The 19,911-nt window shown below is 44.1% G+C and overlaps 1 protein-coding gene and 1 long non-coding RNA gene across 4 annotated transcripts in view; one reads left to right on the forward strand and one right to left on the reverse strand.

Moving 5' to 3' along the window:
- Positions 1 to 19,911, forward strand: part of PHF12 (PHD finger protein 12) — a 145,117-nt gene that overhangs the window by 34,382 nt on the left and 90,824 nt on the right. The window contains exon 2 of one of the 3 annotated variants that reach the window (XM_056559058.1): positions 6,363 to 6,470. The exons of the other annotated variants lie outside the window; for them this stretch is intronic. The gene's annotated coding sequence lies outside the window, so the exon portion shown is untranslated. The remainder of the gene's footprint in view (positions 1 to 6,362; positions 6,471 to 19,911) is intronic. 3 annotated transcript variants of the gene reach the window in all.
- The window catches only part of LOC130356908 (uncharacterized), a 30,876-nt gene continuing 14,029 nt past the window's right edge, over positions 3,065 to 19,911 (reverse strand). Inside the window, exons 2-3 of the long non-coding RNA XR_008889031.1 lie at positions 6,505 to 6,578; positions 3,065 to 3,108 (exon numbers count right to left, since the gene is read on the reverse strand). This is a non-coding gene — a long non-coding RNA (uncharacterized LOC130356908). The remainder of the gene's footprint in view (positions 3,109 to 6,504; positions 6,579 to 19,911) is intronic.

Raw genomic sequence — 19,911 nt, forward strand, 5'->3', positions numbered from 1 at the left:
CAGAGCCCTGCTTGTTGTCAGTGTACGGAGCCCTGCTTGTCCTCAATGTAAAGAGCCCTGCTTGTCCTCAGTGTACAGAGCCCTGCTTGTCCTCAGTGTACAGATTCCTGCTTGTTGTCAGTGTATGGAGCCGTGCTTGTTGTCAGTGTACAGAGCCCTGCTTGTCCTCAGTGTACAGAGCCCTGCTTGTCCTCCATGTAAAGAGCCCTGCTTGTCCTCCATGTAAAGAGCTCTGCTTGTTTTCAGTGTACAGAGCCCTGTTTGTCCTCCATGTACATAGCCCTGCTTGTCCTCCATGTAAAGAGCCCTGCTTGTTGTCAGTGTACAGAGCCCTGCTTGTCCTCAATGTAAAGAGCCCTGCTTGTCCTCCATGTAAAGAGCCCTGCTTGTCCTCAGTGTACAGAGCCCTGCTTGTTGTCAGTGTACGGAGCCCTGCTTGTCCTCAATGTAAAGAGCCCTGCTTGTCCTCAGTGTACAGAGCCCTGCTTGTTCTCAGGTACAGAATCCTGCTTGTTGTCAGTGTACAGAGCCCTGCTTGTCCTCAGTGTACAGAGCCCTGCTTGACCTCAGGTACAGAGCCCTGCTTGTCCTCCATGTAAAGAGCCCTGCTTGTCCTCCATGTAAAGAGCTCTGCTTGTTTTCAGTGTACAGAGCCCTGCTTGTCCTCCATGTAAAGAGCCCTGCTTGTCCTCCATGTAAAGAGCCCTGCTTGTTGTCAGTGTACAGAGCCCTGCTTGTCCTCCATGTACAGAGCCCTGCTTGTCGTCAGTGTACAGAGCCCTGCTTGTCCTCCATGTACAGAGCCCTGATTGTTGTCAGTGTACAGAGCCCTGCTTGTCCACAGTGTACAGAGCCCTGCTTGTTGTCAGTGTACGGAGCCCTGCTTGTCCTCAATGTAAAGAGCCCTGCTTGTCCTCAGGTACAGAACCCTGCTTGTTATCAATGTACAGAGCCGTGCTTGTTGTCATTGTACAGAGCCCTGCATGTCCTCAGTGTACAGAGCCCTGCTTGTCCTCAGGTACAGAGCCCTGCTTGTCCTCCATGTAAAGAGCCCTGCTTGTCCTCCATGTAAAGAGCTCTGCTTGTTGTCAGTGTACAGAGCCCTGCTTGTCCTCCATGTAAAGAGCCCTGCTTGTCCTCCGTGCACAGAGCCCCGCTTGTCCTCAGCGTACAGAGCCCTGCTTGTCCTCAGTGCACAGAACCCTGCTTGTTGTCAGTGTACAGAACCCTGCTTGTTCTCTGGTACAGAACCCTGCTTGTCGTCAGTGTACAGAGCCCTCCTTGTCCTCAGTGTACAGAACCCTCCTTGTCCTCAGTGTACAGAGCCCTGCTTGTCCTCAGTGTACAGAGCCCTGCTTGTCCTCAGTGTACAGAGCCCTGCTTGTCCTCAGCGTACAGAGCCCTGCTTGTCCTCAGTGTACAGAGCCCTGCATGTTGTCAGTGTATGGAGCCCTGCTTGTCCTCAGCGTACAGAGCCCCGCTTGTCCTCAATGTAAAGAGCCCTGCTTATCCTCCGTGCACAGAGCCCCGCTTGTCCTCAGTGCACAGAGCCCCGCTTGTCCTCAGTGCAGAGCCCCGCTTGTCCTCAGTGCACAGAGCCCCGCTTGTCCTCAGTGTACAGAACCCCGCTTGTCCTCAGTGTACAGAGCCCCGCTTGTCCTCAGTGTACAGAGCCCTGCTTGTCCTCAGTGTACAGAGCCCTGCTTGTCCTCAGTGTACAGAGCCCTGCTTGTCCTCAGTGTACAGAGCCCTGCTTGTCCTCAGTGACTGCACCTAATGTGGGGAGCTATACTGCCCCTAATGTGGGGAACTGTACTGTACCTTGTGTGGGGGAACTATACTGCACCTAATGTGGAGGAACTATACTGCACCTAATGTGGGGAACTGTACTGTACCTAGTGTGGGGGAACTATACTGCACCTAATGTGGGGGAACTATATTGCACCTAATATGGGGAACTATACTGCACCTATTGTGGGGGAACTATACTGCACCTAATGTGGGGAACTATACTGCACCTATTGTGGGGGAACTATGTTGCACCTAGTGTGGGGGAACTATGCTGCACCTAGTGTGGGGGAACAAGGCACTCTTCAAATATGCTTTAAAATGCATGATTTTACCTTTTATGAACAAGAAAATGACGATGCGCTGGTATAATGACGCAACACTATGGGGCTGGTATGTAATTTTTTCCAGGGCTGGTTTTCACGCCCAGTCCCTGGGCACACCATTTGACCCAAACAGGTCACTCCTTACAAGACCTTAAAATCAAGATTCTAAACAGAAACTTCAATAACACGACATTTGAAGCCAAAATGATATATTTTTTTTTTATGGTCCAAAGAAAAGAGGACTCAATGCGGATTTGAGCTTCTTATCACACTATTAAAACTTCCTATAACCTTTGCTGGATTGTCTTCTTTTCTGTATCTCACCATGTCCTGTTGTAACACCATTCTCACTCCTGCATTCCCCCCCTCTTCCCCTGTCTCATCCTTATCTGTAGTCTATGGTCTTATAGCTGGATTGCCTTCTCTCCTACATCTCCCCATGTCCTGCTTAATCACCATTCTCACCCCTGCTCCCATTCCCACTCCCCTTCTCATCCTTATCTATGTAGTCTATCTTATTATAGCTGTACAATATATAGCTCAACATAGTCTGAGTTCTCTACATCTGTTGCTTTAACCCCTGCATATTCTGTGAGATATAATTCTGCAGAATTCTGCATTGTGCAGATCTTCTATTAATCTGCCTTCATATGTAAGGTCCTGTTCCCATCTCAGTAGTGCCTACAGTCAAACATACAATCATTCGGAAAGTCTTCAGGCCCTTTTACTGTTTTCCAAATGACATGTTGGGAGCGCTCACAGATTCACTTTAATCTTAGACTGCATTGATATTAACCAAGATCCTTAAATAACTATGCAATATCCACTTTTAGCCATTAGATGTCACTTTAGAATTGTATGATTTTTGTTCTTGCCGCGCATTAACCTTCTACTTAATGCAAATATGTTTTGCAGCACAGTGAATATGCAGTATTCTCACCTATTATGTCTTACACGTGTTCAGTAATTCTTAATATATTCAAATTCTTGTTTCCTGAGAAGAATGAGTATTGTATGACACTTTTTAAAAGGTTACTCCATAACTTGGATAGAATCCTACTGAAATCTCTTGAGAAATATTGGCATTTCCCATCACACCTATAAATATTACACAGTCGCATCTGTTCAGAGCAGAAGTGCTCTTCGAAAAAGAAAAAATAAAAAAAGAAGTGTTCCAGGCACAATTCATAATGCATTAAACCGCTTAGGGGGACATAAGAGGTCACAGGAGCTTCATCTCTACCTTGTGACTCCTCCAGTAGTTTTCTGTACAGCAGAGTGTGATTATAACTACTATGTGTGCTGGCTTTCCCCAGATAGTCCTAGAAATGTATAACTGGAAATTCTCTGTTGATGAAATTCAGATTTCTCTTGGTACAAGATTATTTAAACTGGCGTGGAGCTAGTTTAACCCCTTAAGGACCAGGCCAATTTTCACTGTAGGACCAGAGCGTTTTTTGCACATCTGACCACTGTCACTTTAAGAATTAATATCTCTAAAACGTTTTTACCAAATATTCTGATTCTGAGTTTGTTTTTTTCGTGACATATTCTACTTTATTTTGATGGTAAATTTTCGTCGTTACTTGCATCCTTTTTTGGTGAAAAATCCCAAAATTTCATGAAAATGTAGAAAATTTTGCATTTTTCTAACTTTGAAGCTCTCTGCTTGTAAGGAAAATGGATATTCCAAATACATTTTATTTTTATTCACAAATACATTATGTCTATTTTATGTTGGCATCATAAAATGGACATATTTTTGCTTTTTGAAAAAATTAGAGGGCTTCAAAGTAGAGCAGCAATTTTCAAAAATGTCATGAAAATTGCAAAATCTGAAGGGACAGATGTTACAGAACTACAACTCCCAGCATACCTGGGCAGTCTAGGCATGCTGAGAGTTGTAGTTTGGCAACACCTGGAGGGCTACAGTTTGGGCACCACTGTAACAGTGGTCCCCAAACTGTGACCCTCCAGATGTTGCAAAACTACAACTCCCAGCATGCCCAGACAGCCTTTGGCTGTCTGGGCATGCTGGGAGTTGCAGCTTGGCCTTCCTAGTGGTTGCCACAGTAAAGATCACTTTACTTTCACTTTCATTTGCCCCCCCCCCCCACGTCGCTTCCCTACCTGAGCCAGGATCCAGCAGCCTGCAGCGACGATCAGCTGTTCCCAGGCATCTTCTCCTGCAGGTACCGACCTCCATCTTCTCCCCATGTTCCCCGCGACATCCAGGGGTGGGCAGAATCCATTGGTCAGAATCAGAATCAGTCAGAATCAGTTCTGACCAATGGCACTCACTCCTACCCTGCAAGATGATCTGGGCTGTCACTGAAAGGTCAGATCATCACTATTTTCCTGGTGATCGGGTCACCAGAGACCCGATCAGCCCGGAATAGCAGAAAATCGCATGTCTGAACTGACATGCGATTTTCTGCGATCGCCGACATGGGGGGGGGTCTCAGGAACGATTTCAGCAGGCGTCTGTTTCGCAACCCGCCCGGCGAGATGCGAAATTCCCACGGACGTACTCATACGTGCCTGGTCCTTAAGACCCAGGGCGCAGGGACGTACTCATACGTGCCTGGTCCTTAAGGGGTTAAAGAGAATTAGGAGGTAGTCTTATATATATATATATATATATATATATATATATATATATATTAAAAAAAACCTTGTCATATGAGTACACTGGAAAGTTAATGCACGGTGTTTATGCCATTCAGCCACATAATTGTTTCTATGTCAGATCACCCCTTGCTGCAGCACCCACCTGTATGGGTCGTGACGTCACGCTCATCCGCCATTTGTGGTGGGGATCCGAAGCCTCTAACGTTGCTGGTGTGAGGTGGAAGCCGTACAAGTGGGTGCTGCAGGCGAGATCCCGGGGGTCCTCAGCAGCGGGACCCCGGCGATCTGACATCTTAACCGCTATCCAAAGGATAGGGGATAAGATGTCTAGGGGTACAGAGTACCCCTTTAATTGATCCTTTAAAAATCATGTCAGGCTCAGATTCTTTGTGAGGCTATGTTCCGAAAGGTGGAATATCCGAAATTCTGCTCAAATTCCGTTCTCAAAATACAGAAATCTGCTGAAATTCAAAGGCCCATTGACTTAAATAACATTCCACAGCGGAATTCCAAAAAATTAAAGACAGATCTTTTAATTTAGCAGAATATGGAAATTTGCTAGGTTCAAGATTAAGACTATGTTCAGACTGCGGAATTTACTGTCCAAAAGAATTTAATGGGATTTCGCTGCCCAATCCACATAGCGGAATCTCATTAAAGTCAATGGGCAGTTAATTCCAATGGATTTTCCTGCCAAATTCCACACAGAAATTCCGATGTCTGAGCATAGCCTTAATTTTGAACCTAGCAAATCAGTTCCACTATCTCCTCCATCAACCATGTGGAATAGGGCTTACACTAGAGGGGTCCTGGACATTAAATTCTATGTTGCCACAAAAATTCAGGAGTTCCACACTATTTCCTGCAACAGGGGCGGAAACACTTTTTTTTCACCCTCCTATAATCATAGCCACCAGATGGTGCCGAAAAGCATTTCAAGTGGGGGGGGGGGGGGGGGGGGGCATGGAGTGGTGCTGGAGTTGTGCTTAAAAAAAAAAAACAGGGTGGCCGAGGTGGGGGGGGGGGGGGAACGGGTGGAGATCTGTAGGAGTGCATGAATTGTATTAAATAAAAAAAAACATGGCGGGGGGGGTTGGCAGTTCGTATGGATGGAGGACTGGAGGTATTGTGTGCCTGTGTGGGAGAGAAGTTTAAATAGGTATTCCGGCCTTAGACATTCAAAGGATAGGGAATAATATGTCTGATCACGGGGTCCCTGCAATATCCGGGCAGCTCCTGACATTCTGTGCTGGACGCTGCTCCGGAGACGTGACATCATGCCATGCCCCCCTCGTGACGTTACAACACGCCCCCTACATTCATTCATGTCTATGGGAGGGGGCGTGACAGCCGTGGAGGGAGGCTGGAGGCATTGTGTGTTTGTGTGAGGCTGGAGGCATTGTGTGTGTGTGTGGGGGGGGGGAGGCTGGAGGCATTTGTGTGGGGGGGCAAGGCTGGAGGCATTTGAAGAGGCTGGAGATATTGTGTGTAGGTGAGGCAGGAGGCATTAGGGGGAGTCTGGTGGCATTGTGTGTGGGTGAGGCTACAGGCATTTGTGGGGAAAAGGGGAGGGTGATGCTGGAAATGTGCAGAGCCTGATATATGTTTGTTCTGCAGGTTCTGAAGTGCAGGCTGAAAGAAACAGTCATGATGGCCAGGTGGAGAAAAAGGAAAAGATAGAAGAAAAAAACAGGGATATGCGCCCCTAGTGAAGGATGTTTATAGGTGAGATGAAAGCAGGTTAAGTTGTAACACTCACCTATTTTCGTTGTGCTGAGAGCACAACATCTGTGATAGCCTTAGGTGATATCTCAGGTCTGCAGCCACGGTCCTCTGGAGCAAAGGTGATGTCCCAGCAGTGTAAGTAACAAGAAAAAGGAAAAGTGAATGACTCTGATCAGAGATTACGTCATCTGTGAGTCCTGCATATAGCAGCACTGTAATATACTTTTCCAACACATATATATAGGTGTTGTGTATTGCTTCCTTTTAGCAATTTTTTGCCATGCGTGGAAATGTATTTGGTAGGAGCACTCTTTTAAATTGTTGTCCAGTCACTCTAAAATTGGCAGGTTTGGCTGACTCATATTTAATCTGTATGGCTAGCTTAACCCCTTATGGACTCAGCATTTTTCCGTGTTTGCATTTTAATTTTTTCTTCATCATCTTCTAAAAATCATAACGCTTTCAATTTTGCACATAAAATTCCATATGATGGCTTATTTTTTTGCGCCACCAATTCTACTTTGTAATGACATTAGTGATTTTACCCAAAAATCCACTACGAAACGGAAAAAAAATTCACTGTGCGACAAAATTGAAGAAACAAAATGATACCCTACTTATATAGGTTTGATTTTGTCATACTTCTGAAAAAATCATAACTACATGAAGGAAAATGTATACTTTAAAAATTCTCATCTTCTGACCCCTATAACTTTTTTTATTTTTTCGCGTATGGGCCGGTATGAGGGCTCATTTTTTTGCACCATGTTCCAAAGTTTTTGATCGCTTTTTATAAACATTTTTATAATATAAAAAGTGACCAAAAATACAATATTTTGGACTTTGGAATTTTTTTGAGCATACACCATTGACCGTGCGGTTCAATTAACGATATATTTTTATAGTTTGGACATTTCCGCACGAGGCGATACCACATGTTTATTTTTATTTACAGAGGTTTTCTTTTGTTAGGGAAGAGGTTAAATGACCTTTATTCACTTTTTTTTTGCAGTGTTATAGCTCCCATAGGGAGCTATAACACTGCACACACTGATCTTTTACACTGATCCCAGCAAAGCCATAGCTTTGCATGGATCAGCGTTATAGGGGGTTGATTGCTCAAGCCTGTAGCTCAAGCTTGGAGCAATCAAATGCCGATCGGACGCAACGGAGCAAGGTAAGATGTCCCGATCAGCCCGACTGAGCTGCCGGGAAGCTTTTACTTTGATTGCCGCGTCTAAAGGGTTAATAGCATGCGGCACAACGATCGGTGCTGCATGCTATTAGCCCAGGGTCCCGGCTATCATAAGCCGCCGGGACCGACCCAGTATGATGCGGGGTGCCGGCCCTGCGTCCTTAAGAGGTTAAAGGGGTAATCCAGGAATAGAAAAACAGAGCTTTATTTTTTTTTTTTTTAAACAACACTATCCCTATCCTCAGGTTTTATGTGGGATTACAACATGGCTCCATTCAATTTGAGCTGGAAAACCACACACAACTTGAGGACCTGTGTGGTGCTCTTTTTTTGAAGAAATTGGCAATGTTTTTCTAGTCCTGCACAACCCCCTTAAAATGTGTCTGGTATCGCAGCCTAACTCCCTTACCCAGCAATAGAAAAAGAGAGCTAACTACTTCCAAAAACAGCGCCACCCCTGTCCAAAGGCTGTATGTGGTATTACAATTTAGCTCCATTAACTTAAAGGGGTATCCCAGGAAAAAACTTTTTATTATATATATATATATATCTCAACTGGCTCCAGAAAGTTAAACAGATTTGAAAATTACTTCTATTAAAAAAATCTTAATACTTTCAGTACTTATGAGCTTCTGAAGTTAAGGTTGTTCTTTTCTGTCTAAATCCTCTCTGATGACACATGTCTCGGGAACCGCCCAGTTTAGAAGCAAATCCCCATAGCAAACCTCTTCTAAACTGGGCGTTTCCTGAGACAGGTGTCATCAGAGAGGATTTAGACAGAAAAGAACAACCTTAACTTCAGAAGCTCATAAGTACTGAAAGGATTAATATTTTTTAATAGAAGTAATTTACAAATCTGTTTAACTTTCTGGAGCCAGTTGATATATATAAAAAAGTTTTTTTCCTGGAATACCCCTTTAAAAGTATACCTGTCATATCCCCCCCTCCCAAAAAAAAAAAAGTTACATTTTACCTGATCCTAGGATTACACTGGCTGGCTTTTCTGTTCAGATCCCAGCCGCACTGACTGTGTGTGTGTGTGCACTCGTGCGCTCACAGGCAGTTTGTGCCCGCGCCTACACAGCAGCCAGAGCAGCTGCGATCTTCCATACAGAATACTGGTTTGCTGTACACCCGGTATTTAAAGTGCTGTAAAAAAAACAAAAAGAGAGCGAGAGGCGTCGATGTGGAGAAAGATAGATGCCCCCTAGTGGCGGTAACATTTAAATAGTAGTAGTAGTAGTAGAACAGACACCTGTCAACATTGATCAAAAAAAAATGTTTCCTTCTCTGGCAATTTCTTGAGTTTTAGCTCCCTGTGGACTTGAACATGAAAAAGAAAAAATTTGAAATGTTAGGCTTGTTTCGTAGCACTTTTTCAATTTTTTTCCCATTCAGTTGAGAGATTTGTTTTCACAACTTACATTATACAGTGGTATACTGTTAAGGTGTTTTGAATTTTTTATGGGGTTTTTTTAAACACAAGAAAATCAATGTGTGAACACAACCTCAGGAGAGATGTATATCTACTTGTGTCCCGACCGTGAGCGCCTGCCGCCTCCATGCGCACGTGATCCTGCCTCCTAGGGCGCGTGAGCGCCGGCTTCTCCAGATTTAAAGGGCCAGCGCACCACTATTTGGTGCCTGGTCCGCTCCATAGGTTATATAAACCAGCTCCTCCCCCTCTTCCCTGCCGGATCTTCAGTGCCTACTGCCTGAGATTAAGCATACCCATTGTCTGTTGCCTAGCCTGTGTTCTGACCCTTCCGCTACGTTAATTGACTATGAACCTTCGCCGCCTGCCTTGACCTTCTGCTATTCCGACCTTCGTCTCTGCCTCATCCTACTGTACTTCGCCTCGCCCAGCTACCTGTGTGGTCGAGTCGTATCAGGGGTAGCGACCTGGGTGTCGCCTGCCGCAGCAAGGCCATCCTGCCTTGCGGCAGGCTCTGGTGAAGACCAGCGGCACCTTAGACTCCGCTCCCCGATACGACCTGTGTCATCAGCCACACAGGTCAGTGGATCCACACCCTACACCGTTACAGCAAGATCCGGCCATGGATCCCGCTGGGGTTCCTCTGCCTGATAATCCGGATCTCACTTCTATTGTGGCGCTCCAGTCGCAGCAGTTGGCCCAGCAGGCACAACAATTAAGCCAATTTTCCGCTATGATACAGCAGTTGCTATCTTCTCAACAACAACCGCAGAAGCCACAGCCTCCTCCAGTCTTGCCTCCCGCTCCTGCAGTCGTCTCCGGATCTAGACTCAGTTTGTCTCTCCCTGAGAAGTATGAGGGGGATCCTAAGTCTTGCCGTGGTTTCATGACTCAGTGCTCCATGCACATTGAATTCATGGCGGAATAGTTCCCTACGGAACGAGCGAAGGTGGCCTTTGTCCTCAGTCTCTTATCCACTCACAACTAATCTCCAGGCTTTCCTGACTGAATTCTGGGGTGTCTGTGAAGAACCTGCATGAGCGTCTTTCACTGAGACGGCTTTGCTGAGCCTTTCCAAGGGCAACTCATCTGTGGGCGAGTACGCCATTCAATTTTGTACCCTGGCATCAGAGTTATCTTGGAACAATGAAGCTCTTTGCACCACTTTCAAGAGAGGACTATCTAGTCATATCAAGGATGCCCTCGCTGCCCGGGAATTGCAATCTACCATGAGTGGACATATACAGTTGGCTTCCCGGATAGATATCTGTTTCTCTGAACAACGTGAGGAACTACTTTAAGAAAGAGAGTTTGCACGACCTTGATGCTTTCCTCGCCTGACATCTGTCTTCCAGCACAACCACAGAACTACCACAACCTTCTACGTTGCCTCCCGCATTGGAGGCTATGCAGGTGCACCAGTCTCGCCTAACCCTGCAGGTAAGAACACGCCGACGAGCTAAGAATCTTTGTCTTTACTGCGCCAGTGCAGATAATTTCCTCAAAGATTGTCCTCTGCGTCCACAGTCACAGGGAAACGCTCGCACCTAGGGTGTGAATACCTCCTCTCCATGCTTGAATTTGATGGTCCAGCTTTCTCTACCCTACCCTATATCGTTACAAGTCAAGGCCTATAAATGGATCCTAACAAGTTGTCCTAGGCTTTGCCAATTATTATCGGCAATTTATTCCTCACTACTCCACCTTGGTAGCTCCCATCGTTTCTCTCACTTAGGCTGGGTTCACATCACGTTTTTGCCATACTGTTTTCAATCCGTTTTTCTAAAGAAAAACATATGGCAAAAAAACGGATGGAACAGTATGGAAAAAAAGTAAACCGTATGCGTTTTTAAACAGTATACTGTTTTTAAAAGTGCATACAGTTCCGTCAGTTTTTATAGAAAAAAAACCCATACGTTTTTGAAAATTCTGTCCATTTTTAATGGGAGAGGTCTTGGGTGGGGACTTTAGGATTCAAATGCACATGTGCAAAGTAAAAACGTATACGATTTTCCCGTATGGAACCGTATACATGTGCGTTTCCCATTGACGTCCATGTTAAAAAAAAAACGTATGCGGTTTCAGTACGGTTTTTAAACCGGAGTCAAAACCGTGGTTGACCACAATTTTGTCTCCGGTTTAAAAACCGTACTGCAACCGCATACTTTTTTTTTTTTTTAACATGGACGTCAATGGGAAACGCACATGTATACGGTTCCATATGGGAAAAACGTATACGTTTTTACTTTGCACATGCGCATTTGAATCCTAAAGTCCCCACCCAAGACCCCTCCCATTAAAAATGGACAGAATTTTAAAAAACGGATGTTTTTTTTTTCTATAAAAACTGACGGAACTGTATGCACTTTTAAAAACAGTATACTGTTTAAAAACGCATACAGTTTACTTTTTTCCATACTGTTCCGTTTTTTTTGCCATACGGTTTTCTTTAGAAAAATGTGATGTGAACCCAGCCTAAGGTTGACCACAGTTTTAGGTCCGGTTGTAAAAGCGCATACGGCGCAAAAAATGAGCCGACCGGACCGAACGTTTCACTCCGGCCGGCTCATTGAAATGAATGACATACGGGAGCGCATACGAAGGCATACGGGAGCGCGAGGTTTTAGCTCCCCCCTGCCGTATGCGCTCCCGTATGGGAGAAAATGTAGTGTGAACCCAGCCTAAGTCTGCTAATCCAAAGATCTGGACTCCAGAGGCTGAAGAAGTATTCAAACACTTAAAGGGGTATTCCAGGCCAAAACTTTTTTTTATATATATCAACTGGCTCCGGAAAGTTAAACAGATTTGTAAATTACTTCTATTAAAAAATCTTAATCCTTCTAATAGTTATTAGCTTCTGAAGTTGAGTTGTTGTTTTCTGTCTAACTGCTCAATGATGATGTCACGTCCCGGGAGCTGTGCAGTTCCTATGGGGATATTCTCCCATCATGCACAGCTCCCGGGACGTGACATCATCATTGAGCAGTTAGACAGAAAACTTCAGAAGCTAATAACTATTGGAAGGATTAAGATTTTTTAATGGAAGTAATTTATAAATCTGTTTAACTTTCCAGAGCCAGTTGATATATAAAAAAAAAAGTTTTGGCCTGGAATACCCCTTTAAAGTCCATGTTCGCTTCTGCTCCTGTTTTATCAAGACCCGATCCTGGCAAGCCATTTATTTTGGAAGTGGATGCTTCTTCAGTTGGAGCAGGTGCAGTGTTAACGCAAAAGTCCTCTAAAGGAAAAACTGTAACCTGTGGGTTTTTCTCTAAGACCTTTTCTACTGCAGAGAGAAATTATTCCATTGGAGATCACAAGCTTTTGGCACTAAAGTTGGCTTCGGAAGAATGGCGTCACCTCTTGGAAGGCTCTGTACATCCACTTACAATTTATTCCTACCATGAGAACTTGCTCTATCTTCAGTCAGCCCATCGTCTCAAACCCTGGCAAGCTCGTTGGTCCCTCTTCTTCTCCAGAATCGACTTTTATATTCACTTCCGTCCAGCAGAGAAGAATGTTCAAGACCAGGAATCTCCCCCTCAACACATTAGCACGTTAAAGGGGTATTCTAGGCAAAACCTTTTTTTATATATATCAACTGGCTCCGGAAAGTTAAACAGATTTGTAAATTACTTCAATTAAAAAATCTTAATCCTTCCAATAGTTATTAGCTTCTGAAGTTTTCTGTCTAACTGCTCAATGATGATGTCACGTCCCGGGAGCTGTGCATGATGGGAGAATATCCCCATAGGAACTGCACAGCTCCCGGGACGTGAGTCATCAGAGAGCAGTTAGACAGAAAACAACAACTCAACTTCAGAAGCTAATAACTATTAGAAGGATTAAGATTTTTTAATAGAAGTAATTTACAAATCTGTTTAACTTTCTGGAGCCAGTTGATATATAAAAAAAGTTTTGGCCTGGAATACCCCTGTTATGAAGCACAACAACTGAGCTCAAGAGGTCCCCATTAATCAGTATGTATATAATAAAAGGAGCTCTTAGTGAGGGTGTTGCCCATGCTCGCCCTCTAGCACCTTACCCGTCCCTTGCCTTACCCACATGTCTGATACCTGTTGTTCTGGAGCTAGCTGTTGGGGGATTTTCAGGATATGTGGACAAGGTTTAAACACATTCCAATTGGAAAATTGTTTGAGAATATGAAGGTCTCTAGTATCGAAGATCTGCTAACACTTGTTCCAACTCTAAAGTTGACATTTTTACATATAGCCCACTTCAATAAATGCTGTTCAGTATTACCGAAAATACTTCTCCCGATTTAGAATATTATCAAATTTTGAGTCTTTAACCCCTTAAGGACCAAGCGTTTTTCAGTTTTTGCACTTTAGTTTTTTCCTCCTTACCTTTTAAAAATCATAACCCTTTCAATTTTGCACCTAAAAATCCATGAGGGCTTATTTTTTGTGCCACCAATTCTACTTTGTAATGACATCAGTCATTTTACCCATAAATCTACGGCGAAACGAAAAAAAAAAATCATTGTGCAACAAAATTGAAGAAAAAACACTTTAGTAAATTTTGGGGGCTTCTGTTTGTACGACGTAAATTTTTCGGTAAAAATAAACTTTATCATTCTGTATGTCCATACGATTAAAATGATACCCTACTTATATATGTTTGATTTTGTCTCACTTTTGGAAAAAATCATGACTACTTGCACAAAAATTTTGACATTTAAAATTGTCCTCTTCTGACCCCTATAACTTTTTTATTTTTCTGCGTAGTGAGGGCTAATTATTTGCGCAGTGATCTGAAGTTTTAATCTGTACCATTTTTGTTTTGATCGGACTTTTTGATTGCTCTTTATTCCTTTTTTTATGGTATGAAAAGTGACCAAAAATACACTATTTTTAGACTTTGGAATTTTTTTGCGAGTACGCCATTGACCGTGCGGCTTAATTTATGATATATTTTTATAGTTCGGACATTTACGCACGGGGCGATACCATATATGTTTATTTTTATGAAGCTTATATAATTTTATATGGAATTTGGGAAAAGGGGGGTGATTTAAACTTTTAATAAGGAAGGGGTTAATGCGTTTTAAAACTTTTTTTTTTTTACACTTTTAGTCCCCTTAGGGGACTTTTAGGAGGAATCAATTGATTCCCCGTACAGATCAATGGGATTACATACAATCCCATTGATCTGTGTGCTCTGCGCTCGATTGATAAAGCCTGGCCCTGCCAGGCTCTATCATTCTGAGCACCGGAGCCGCCGCAGCAGGAGATCCTTGTTAAAATGAGGGTGCGTGTGTGTGCATGTGTATACTCCGATACACTGTTTCTGACCCCGCAGAAGCCCCCAGGAAAGGCAGGGGGAGAGAGGCCGTCGCTGCCCGCTTCTCTCCCCCTGCCTTTCCTGGGGTCTAGAGCCTTGCTGCCGCCGCTTCTCTCCCCCTTGCTGTCGGCGCCGCTGCCCCATTGCCTCCCCCATCCCCGGTTTTATAATTACCTGTTGCCGGGTCGGGTCCACACTGCTTCTGGCTCCGGTCCGGTGTCTATGCGTCGTTGCTATGCGTTGCAACGACGCATAGACGCCACACCGGAGCCAGAAGCACCACGGACTGGAGCCAGAAGCACCACGGACCAGAGCCAGAAGCAGCGCAGACCCGACCCCGGCAACAGGTAATCATAAAACCGGGGATGGGGGAGGCAATGGGGCAGCGGCGCCAATAGCCAGGGAGAAACGGCAGCAGGGCTCTAGACCCCAGGAAAGGCAGGGGGAGAGAAGCGGGCAGCGACGGCCTCTCTCCCCCTGCCTTTCCTGGGGGCTTCTGCGGGGTCAAAAAAACTGGGGGGGGGGATGGGGGAGGTAGATGGGGGAGGTAATGGGGCAGCTGTGCCGGCAGTCTCTGGACCCCAGGATAGGCAGAGAAGCCGGCAGCGACGGCAGGTCTCTGGACCTGCAAAAGCCGCTGCAGTTCATTGATTTAAAGCGCCTGCTTTAAATCATTGAACTGCAGCGGCTTATCGGCGTATAACACGAAGATAGACTTTAGGCTAAAAATTTTAGCCTAAAAAATGCGTGTTATACGCCGATAAATAAGGTAATACTCCAAATTATATTCGCTTATCAGAGCAAAAGATGCGAACAGCATTCACTGAAGAAGAAACTTTGTATATGTTAAAATACTCACATGGTTTCTCACAGTGTGTGAGAAACCATGAGACAACAAGAAGTACAATACAAACTGATATCAAGATGGCATAGAACTCCTGAGGTCTTATATGTACACAAATTTGCTCCATCTAATATTTGCTGACGTTGTAAAACCGACATTAGATCACATTTACATATCTGGTGGACTTGTTCCAAGATTAAAGGGGTACTCCGGTGGTCAATGTGTTTTTCCGTTTTTGACTTACCCTATTTGTTTTGCTTCATTTCTATTCTTGTTGTTTAGGCCACTATATTTCCGTTCTTTGTTGTCTTTTTATCCCCCACTTTGTTTTCCTATCTTTGCTTCCATTTCCTGCTTCTTGCTGTGCTGAAAACTACAAATCCCAGCATGCCACATGCCTTGCTGGTTTGGGGCGGCTCCTTTTTTTTTTGTTCCGCCCTTTACCCATCCTACTATTTTCCCGGGTCGGCCCCCTTATACACCACACACTAATATAATCATCCCTGGTTGGGATACACTGTCATACACACACAAAAGGGACTACAACTCCCAGCATGTGTCATTCAGGAGTCTTCAGTCTGTGGTATAACGCCAGCATGCTATCTCTGTAGTCTCCTGGGGATTGTAGTTCACCACACCTCTGTAGGGCATACACCAGTGTTTCCAAACCAGGGAGCCTTCAGGTGTTGCAAAACTACTACAACTACTACTACCAGCATGCCCGGACAGCCAAAAGCTGTCCAGGCATGCTGGGAGTTGTAGTTTTGATACAGCTGAAGACACCCTGGTTGGGAAACAATGCACTTTGTAATATACTGAATAGGCTAGGCAAGTGTTTCCCAATCAGTTTGCCTCCAGCTGTTGCAAAACTACAACTCTCAGCATGCCCAAAGTCTGTCCAGGCATGCTGGGAGTTGTAGTTTTGCAACAGCTGGAGGCACACTGGTTTGTAAACACTAGCATACACACACATAACAGGGACTACAACTCCCAGCATGTGTCATTCAGGAGTCTCGTCTCCCCCCCCCCCTCCCCACATAGAAATCATCCCCAGTCTGAGATTTATTCCCCTGCAGTCTATACATCCCCAGCCCGTGCACCTTCTCATCCTCCCCTTCAGATAACAAAAAATGAGCCCTCATACCGCCGCTTATACGGAAAAATGAAAAAGTTATAGGTCTTCAAAATAGGGGGATTTTAAACGTACTAATTTGGTTAAAAAGTTTGCGATTTCTTTTAAGCGCAACAGTAATAGAAAACTATGTTATCATGGGTATCATTTTAATCGTATTGACCCAGAGAATAAAAAACACATGTCATGTTTACCATAAATTGTACGGCGTGAAAACAAAACCTTCCAAAATTAGCAGAATTGCAGTTTTCTTTTTAATTTCCCCACACAAATAGTATTTTTTTGGTTGCGCCATACATTTTATGGTAAAGTGAGTGATGGCATTACAACGGACAACTGGTCGTGCAAAAAACAAGCCCTCATACTAGTCTGTGGATGAAAATATAAAAGAGTTATGATTTTTTGAAGGGGAGGAGGAAAAAACGAAAGCGTAAAAATAAAATTGTCTGAGTCCTTAAGGTCCAAATGGGCTGAGTCCTTAAGGGGTTAAATAGACCAACAGATTTATTATTTGCTGCAAAAGCATTAATTCCATTAAAATGGCTCCAAGACACACCCCAAACCTTAGAAGATTGTCTTTGTAAAATTAACCAAATATGTATTTTTGAGGAAATGACCAGTAGAATTTTAAGAACAAATGATCTTTTTCTTAAAATCTGATCCCCCTTGGTTATTAACCCCTTAAGGACCAGGCCATTTTACACCTTAGGACCAGAGCGTTTTTTGCACATCTGACCACTGTCACTTTAAGCATTAATAACTCTAAGACGCTTTTACCTATCATTCTGATTCCGAGATAGTTTTTTCGTGACATATTCTACTTTATGTTATTGGTAAAATTTTGTCGATACTTGCATCATTTCTTGGCGAAAAATTCCAAAATTTGATGAAAAAATTGAAAATTTAGCATTTTTCGAACTTTGAAGCTCTCTGCTTGTAAGGAAAATGGATATTCCAAATAATTATTTTTTTTATTCACATAAACAATATGTCCACTTTATGTTTGCATCATAAAATTTTCGAGTTTTTACTTTTGGAAGACACCAGAGGGCTTCAAAGTTCAGCAGCAATTTTCCAATTTTTCTCCAAATTTCCAAAATCACAATTTTTCAGGGACCAGTTCAGGTTTGAAGTGGATTTGAAGGGTCTTCATCTTAGAAATACCCCATAAATGACCCCATTATAAAAACTGCACCCCCCAAAGTATTCAAAATGACATTCAGTTAGCGTTTTAACCCTTTAGGTGTTTCACAGGAATAGCAGCAAAGTGAAGGAGAAAATTCACAATCTTCATTTTTTACACTTGCATGTTCTTGTAGACCCAATTTTTGAATTTTTACAAGGGGTAAAAGGAGATTAATTTGTAGCCCAATTTCTCTCGAGTATGCACATACCTCATATGTCTATGTAAAGTGTTCGGCGGGCGCAGTAGAGGGCTCAGCAGCGAAGGAGCGACGAGGGGATTTTGGAGAGTACGTTTTTCTGAAATGGTTTTTGGGGGGCATGTTGCATTTAGGAAGCCCCTATGGTGCCAGAACAGGAAAAAATACCCACATGGCATACCATTTTGGAAACTAGACCCCTTGAGGAATATAACAACGAATAAAGTGAGCCTTAATACCCCACAGGGGTTTCACGACTTTTGCATACGTAAAAAAAAAAATAAAAATTTCACTAAAATGTGTGTTTCCCCCCCAAATTTCACATTTTTGCAAGGGTTAATAGCAGAAAATACCCCCCAAAATTTGTAACCCCATCTCTTGAGTATGGAGGTACCCCATAAGTTGACCTGAAGCGCACTATGGGTGAACTACAATTCTCAGAAGAGAAGGAGTCATATTTGGCTTTTTGAGAGCAAATTTTGCTCGGGGGGCATGTCGCATTTAGGAATCCCCTAATGTGCCAGGACAGCAAAATAACCCCCACATGGCATACCATTTTGGAAACTAGACCCCTTGTGGAACGTAACAAGGGGTACAGTGAGCATTTACCCCCCACTGGTGTCTGTCAGATCTTTGGAACAGTGGGCTGTACAAACTTTTTAATTTGCACAGCCCACTGTTCCAAAGATCTGTCAGACACCAGTGGGGGGTAAATTCTCACTGCACCCCTCATTACATTCCGTGAGGGGTGTAGTTTCCAAAATGGGGTCACATGTGGGGTTTTGTTTTTTTTGCGTTTGTCAAAACCGCTGTAACAATCAGCCACCCCTGTGCAAATCACCTCAAATGTACATGGTGCACTCTCCCTTCTGGGCCTTGTTGTGCGCCCCCAGAGCACTTTGCGCCCACATATGGGGTATCTCTGTAGTCGGGAAAAATTGCATTACAAATTCTGGGGGGCGTATTTCCCTTTTACCTCTTGTCAAAATGAAAAGTATGGGGCAACACCAGCATGTTAGTGTAAAAAAAAAATTCTTTTACACTAACATGCTGGTGTAGACCCCAACTTCACCTTTTCATAAGGGGTGAAAGGAGAAAAAGCCCCCCAAAATTTGTTAGGCAATTTCTCCCGAGTACGGCGATACCCCATATGTGGCCCTAAACTGTTGCCTTGAAATACGACAGGGCTCCAAAGTGAGAGCGCCATGCGCATTTGAGGCCTGAATTAGGGATTTGCATAGGGGTGGACATAGGGGTATTCTACACCAGTGATTCCCAAACAGGGTGCCTCCAGCTGTTGCAAAACTCCCAGCATGCCTGGACAGTCAACGGCTGTCCGGCAATACTGAGAGTTGTTGTTTTGCAACAGCTGGAGGCTCCATTTTGGAAACAGTGGCGTATCAGACGCTTTCATTTTATTGGGGAGGGGGGCTGTGTAGGGGTATGTGTATATGTAGTGTTTTTTTCCTTTTTATTTTATTTTGTGTTAGTGTAGTGTAGTGTAGTGTTTTTAGGGTACAGTCACACGGGCGGGGGGTTACAGCGAGTTTTAGCTGCCGCGCAAAATTTGCTGCATCGCAAACTTGCAGCCCGATACTCACTCTAAGCCCCCTGCCCATGTGTACCCTGTACATTCACAAGGGGGGGACCTCCAGCTGTTGCAAAACCACAACTCCCAGCATGCACAGTCCATCAGTGCATGCTGGTAGTTCTAGTTTTGCAACAGCTGGAGGCACACGGGTTGGGAAACACTGAGTTAGGAAACAGACAATGTTTCCCAACCAGTGTGCCTCCAGATGTTGCAAAACCACAACTCCCAAACATTCTCAGGCATGCTGGGAGTAGTAGTTCAGCAACATCTTTAGAGCCAGATGTTGCCGAACTACAACTCCCAGCATGCTTGGAGTTGTAGTTTTGCAACATCTGGAGGACTACAGTTTGCAGACCACTAATACAGTGGTTCCCAATCTGTGCCCTTCCAGATGTTGCAAAACTACAACTCCCAGTATGCCAAAACTGTCCAGGCAAGCTGGGAGTTGTAGTTCTGCAACATCTGAAGGGCCAGATGTTACAGAACTACAACTCCCAGCATGCCTGGACAGTAAGGGCATGCTGAGGATGTGTAGTTTTGCAACATCTGGAAGGGCAC

Source organism: Hyla sarda, chromosome 2, assembly GCF_029499605.1.
Source record: "Hyla sarda isolate aHylSar1 chromosome 2, aHylSar1.hap1, whole genome shotgun sequence".
Taxonomy (NCBI): domain Eukaryota; kingdom Metazoa; phylum Chordata; class Amphibia; order Anura; family Hylidae; genus Hyla; species Hyla sarda.